Below are 6,254 nucleotides of genomic sequence, written 5' to 3' on the forward strand. Positions count from 1 at the left end.
TGGATCAACGTCATAAACTGGTTGTTGGAATAGTAACCTATGGAAGGGTACAATCAGAGGCGTAACTAGGGTTTTTGGAGCCCAGGGCAAGATCAATACTGGCGCCCCCCCCCCCCCCAAAAAAAAAAGCTACAAATGGAAAGCACGCCACCTGTGTCACTGTATACAAAGATGTCAGGGTGTGTATGTACAGATGTAGGTGCAGTGGTCGAAGGGAATTTTTGAAGGGGGAATGAAAAAGTGCGTGGTCACTCAAAAGGGGCGTGTCCTTCAGTGTAGTAGGACCCCTTATACTATCTAGTACTGGTGCCCCTTTCACATTATAGCATACGGTATGAGCCAAGATTCACATTACCCCACACGGTATGAGCCGAAATTCACATTACCCCACACGGTATGAGCCGAAATTCACATTACCCCATATGGTATGAGCTGAAATTCACATTACAGCACACGGTATGAGCCGAAATTCACATTACACCACACGGTATGAGCCGAAATTCACATTACACCACACGGTATGAGCCGAAATTCACATTACCCCACATGGTATGAGCTGAAATTCACATTACAGCACACGGTATGAGCCGAAATTCACATTACACCACACGGTATGAGCCGAAATTCACATTACTCACACGGTATGAGCTGAAATTCACATTACAGCACACGGTATGAGCCGAAATTCACATTACACCACACAGTATGAGCCGAAATTCACATTACCCCACATGGTATGAGCCAAAATTCACATTACCCCACACGGTATGAGCTGAAATTCACATTTTAGCACACAATATGAGCCAAAATGCACATTATAGCACACAGATTGAGTCGAAATTCACATGATAGCACATACAATGAACTGAAAATTCAAAGGGAAAGTGACAGCAGGGACATAGGGACAGGGAGAGTGACAGAGAGAGGAGTGGGGAGGGAGGCAGGGGGGTGTAATGTGTGGGGAGAGAGGCAGGGGTGGTGTAATGTGGGGAGAGAGGCAGGGGGGGTGTAATGTGTGGGGAGGGAGGCAGGGGGGGTGTAATGTGTGGGGAGAGGGGCAGGGGGTGTAATGTGTGGGGAGGGAGGCAAGGGGGGTGTAATGTGTGGGGAGAGGGGCAGGGGGTGTAATGTGTGGGGAGGGAGGCAAGGGGGGTGTAATGTGTGGGGAGGGAGGCAGGGGGGTGTAATGTGTGGGGAGGGAGGCAGGGGGGTGTAATGTGTGGGGAGAGAGGCAGGGGGCGTGTAATGTGTGGGGAGAGGCAGGGGGGGTGTAATGTGTGGGGAGGGAGGCAGGGGGGTGTAATGTGTGGGGAGAGAGGCAGGGGGGTGTAATGTGTGAGGAGGGAGGCAGGGGGGGTGTAATGTGTGGGGAGAGGGGCAGGGGGGTGTAATGTGTGGGGAGGGAGGCAGGGGGTGTAATGTGCTGGGAGAGGGGCAGGGGGTGTAATGTGTGGCGAGGGAGGCAAGGGGGGTGTAATGTGTGGGGAGGGAGGCAGGGGGTGTAATGTGTGGGGAGAGGCAGTGGGGGTGTAATGTGTGGGGAGGGAGGCAGGGGCGTGTAATGTGTGGGGAGAGGCAGGGGGGGTGTAATGTGTGGGGAGGGAGGCAGGGGGGTGTAATGTGTGGGGAGAGAGGCAGGGGGGTGTAATGTGTGGGGAGGGAGGCAGGGGGGTGTAATGTGTGGGGAGAGGGACAGGGGGTGTAATGTGTGGCAAGGGAGGCAAGGGGGGTGTAATGTGTGGGGAGGGAGGCAAGGGGGGTGTAATGTGTGGGGGGGGGGCAGGGGGGTGTAATGTGTGGGGAGGGAGGCAAGGGGGGGTGTAATGTGTGGGGAAGGAGGCAAGGGGGGTGTAATGTGTGGGGGGGGAGGCAGGGGGGTGTAATGTGTGGGGAGGGAGGCAAGGGGGGGTGTAATGTGTGGGGAGGGAGGCAGGGGGGTGTAATGTGTGGGGAGGGACGCAGGGGGGTGTAATGTGTGGGGAGGACGGAGATGTTGGGGCAGGGGATACAACAAGCTGGAATAGTCTAATAGACACAAAGTTCTGTTACCATGTGAATGAAGCTCTTTTCCTTTAAGGAGTGCCACTTTGCACATATAGCAAAACACACACACACACACACACACACATACATAGCAAAACACACACAATGGTATTTACATGTTTGTATGTTTTTTCACACAACATACTTTGCATTTTGCATCTCTTGCTTCTCCGGCTCAGGCGCGGTAAGGCTCTTCATGGCAGCCGCTGACATTACAGAGCTCCCACGTGACTCTTCCTCCTCCCTCCTCCTTTCTCCCAGCAGGCAGTGCGTGGGCCAGCCAGGCAGCAGAGACGGTCACCAGGGAAAATGACATCCAGCGGCACAGAACGAGTTGAAGGGAGATGAAAATGGATTTCATCACCCTTCTCCCTCGCTGGCGCCGGCCCGCATCCAGGCTTCCATCCGCCACTAAAGAAGAAAACAGACAACTGCTTCTACAGCGCCTCAAGTGCAAAAGGCTGATAATCAAATTCCCTGATACATGCGCCGCTGAAAACACTATGTGGGTGTTGGGTTGGGGATTGTAGAAACAGAAAGAATCAGCTGCGCAAAGTATCAGGGAAAGAGCAGTGCAAATTATAAGAGAGCCGATGTATGTATATAAATTAATTTATTAGCTGAAAATGCATAAAAATAGCATAGTTAAAATGACAATATATTAATGAATATAAAGAAAGCACACCTTGACTCAGTTTATCCGTTTAAACAGACACCAAATTGTGTCAGTTCTCTAAATAAGCGTCCCCAAATAGATGTAAAGTCCAGCTGTTATTGGAAAGCAATAGGTGGTGATAGCCGTGAGGTAGGATGATGAAGATGGATATATGATACAGCAGATATCTCATATAATAATTCAAGAGAGTGATCCAGTGTTAATTGATGTTCAAAATACCTCTCCTTAGGTGGGCTGGTCCAAAGCCGAGCGTCCTCGGCGATGTGTCCTGCAATGCCCAGTGTGCGGATGCCGCAGGGGAGAGGGAGCCGTGGATTCACTGTAGATTATGAGCCGTGTACTGATATGGCCGGCTGGCGGAAAGCCGTATATTGCTGTGAGCGGCTCCAGAAATCAGGTCCGTGGCTATTCTGGAATCACTGTAGAAATGAATAACGGCTAGCGGGGAGCACAAATCCGCTGATGCTTTCAAATCGGATACCTCGGCAGGTGTGCAGACAAGAGGCGTGGCCTAACGCGTTTCGTCACGTGACCCGTGACTTTCTCAAAGGAGTATACCAGCCTCAGTCCGGATCCGTTTTTAAAGAGCAAGATAATTAATTATGCACAGGTGTGAACATTCATTAGATAGCTCCTAATTGATAGCATACATCGGCTCTCAGTGGATACAAAAGCTGATACAAATATCCAGCTATGTTGAATTATAATGCCAGCACTTTAAAGATATTAAAAGTGTGTCTACATTGATTCAATACAATATAAAAACGCTCAGAGGATTAATAAACTTAATAGTAGTAAAACATAATAAATAATGATAAAAAGTAAAATAAAAACGAATGAAGCCAAAGGGCGCAAAGTAAAAATAACAATAATAATAGTAATTAGCCAATGGGTCCAGAATTAAATTAGTGGGCCTATATAGTGTGTACAAATATGTATTATACAAATACAATGAAAAAGATATAATAAAGAAAATGATGACGATGACAATAATAAACATTACTCAAGACATTAGTCACGGTTCAGACTTAGAATCGAACCGAGATAATTTAAATTCACCAATACAGAGAGTAATACCGCTATGCCACAGAAGCTGGGACAGAGAATTATCAACATTTGAGACATTTGAAAGATATTATGATCGTGTATTTATAGAGGGGTCATGAATTGTAATGGACCTCCCAGGATTAAACAGTAACATTAGTGCGGACATGAAAAACAGATAATAATAAAAAATAAATAAAAAATAAAAATGATAAAAATATAAAAATAATAAAGATAATGATAATATAAATTCAACATTGATCGAAATATTAGTCGCGGTTCGAACATGAAATCGAACCAGAATGACTTAAATTTACTGACAAGAGGGATAATACCACTGTGTCACAGAAACTGAGACAGAGGATTATCAATATTTGGAGTATGTTATTATGACATGTTTATAACAGAAACATAGAATATAGAAAAAATAAATAAATTAAAATAGACCTCCCGGGATTGAGCATTAACATTGGCGCAGACGTGGAGAAAAGATAATGATGAAAGGGGAGGGAGTTAAAGGAGGCGGAGCAATTGTTGAAAATGGCTTAAGGATCTAATACAATAGACTCATTGCTCATAAATTGCTTAAGGATCAAATTCAATAGACTCATTGAGCCCTTCGGGAACAAGGGTTCTGAGTTTATGGATCCAATAATTTTCCCTGAGACAGAGTTTTTTGTATCTGTCTCCCCCTCGTACAGTGGGTAATGTAGTTTCAATGCCTATTAAATGAAGGTCATCAGGATTCTTCTGATGAAATTCAGAGAAATGCCGAGACACACTATGAAAAAGAAAGCCCTTTTGTATATTTCGTCGGTGTTCTAAAAATCTGATCTTTAGCTTACGAGTAGTTCTTCCCACATAATAAAGATTGCATTTGCAGATCAAAATATATACTACATATGAACTATTGCAGTTAATGAAGGACTTGATTTCAAACTGTGTCTGGTCCAAGGAGCTAAAGTGTTTGCAATTATTCTGAATGAAAGAGCAAGTGATGCATTTGTTAGCACCACATTTAAAGCACCCTTTAGTTCTTGTGAGCCACTGAGAGGTTTCTATCGAGGTGGCAGGGGCAACCTGATCTCTTTTATCTGTAAAAAGACTCGGGGCTAGGTGTTGTTGTAAATTGGTTGATCTCTTAAAGATAACCAAAGGTGTATCTTTCAATTCTGTTCTAAGTGTTTGATCTGTAAGTAATAAAGGATAATTGGTTCGTATAATGTTCCTAATTTTTGAAGAAGCAATATTGTATTGTGAAATGAAGGCTGGTTGGTTATCATCAAATTTATGAGGTCTTGTTTTATAGGCAAGAAGATCGTTCCTATCTAATTGATCAGCCTTCTGTCTAGCCATTTGAATAAGGGCCGTGGGGTAGCCTCTATGTATAAACGATAAAGAGAGTTCATCTGCTTGTTGATGGTAATCAAGGAGATTACTACAATTGCGTTTAATACGCCTGAACTGGCCAAAAGGAATATTATCTAACCACGGTCTGTGGTGCGAACTACTATAATGTCGATAATTGAGGGTATCGACCTCTTTCCGAAAGGTCTTGGTGGAGATTTTGCCATCAATTATGGACAAGGTTATATCGAGAAAAGAAATAGAGGATCTATGTGAAGTGCTCGTGAAAGTTAAATTAAATTCATTAGTGTTAAGCATAGAAACAATATTAGAAGAAAGTGAAATATCACCGTCAAAGATGAAGAACATATCGTCTATATACCGGCCATAGAAGACGAGGTCCGCGCCAAAGTCGCGCCCCCACACATGGGAGTCTTCAAAGGCCCCCATGTAGAGGTTGGCGAAACTCGGCGCGAACCTCGTCCCCATGGCTGTCCCAAGTATCTGCAAATAATAATTTTTATTAAATATGAAGAAATTATGAGATAATATAAAAGAAATAGAGTCCAATATAAATTGCTGTAACTCAAATTGAATGGAATTGGACTTCTTAAGGGACTCGGCTACAGACGATAGGCCCCTTTGATGCGGGATATTGGAATAAAGAGCCTGTACATCACAGGTCATAAAAAAGAAAGAATTTTTCCAGTTGATTTTGGAAACGGCATTAAGAAAAAAGGTAGTATCTTTTATATGTGATTGCAGAGATGAAGCAAGAGGCTGTAAAAAATAATCGACAAAATGTGATAGATTAGAGGTGAGGGACCCTACACCAGATATAATAGGTCTCCCGGGAGGTGCAGTGAGTGATTTATGAATCTTGGGAAGGTGATAATAAGTGGGGGTGATAGGGTGAGCAGGTATCAAATATCTAGATTCTTCCCTCGTTATAGTACCTTTGGAAGCTGCTGCTTGTACTAATAGAGTCAAGGCTTTATGGAAATCCAGTGAGGGGTTTGAGGACAATTTAGTATAGACACTGGTGTCGTCCAGCTGTCTAAAGGCCTCAATTAAATAATCATTAGTGTCCTGAATGACAATGGTCCCTCCCTTGTCTGCAGGCTTGATGACAAGGGAGGGGTCA

This window comes from Pseudophryne corroboree, chromosome 6 (assembly GCF_028390025.1).
Source record: "Pseudophryne corroboree isolate aPseCor3 chromosome 6, aPseCor3.hap2, whole genome shotgun sequence".
Classification (NCBI taxonomy): domain Eukaryota; kingdom Metazoa; phylum Chordata; class Amphibia; order Anura; family Myobatrachidae; genus Pseudophryne; species Pseudophryne corroboree.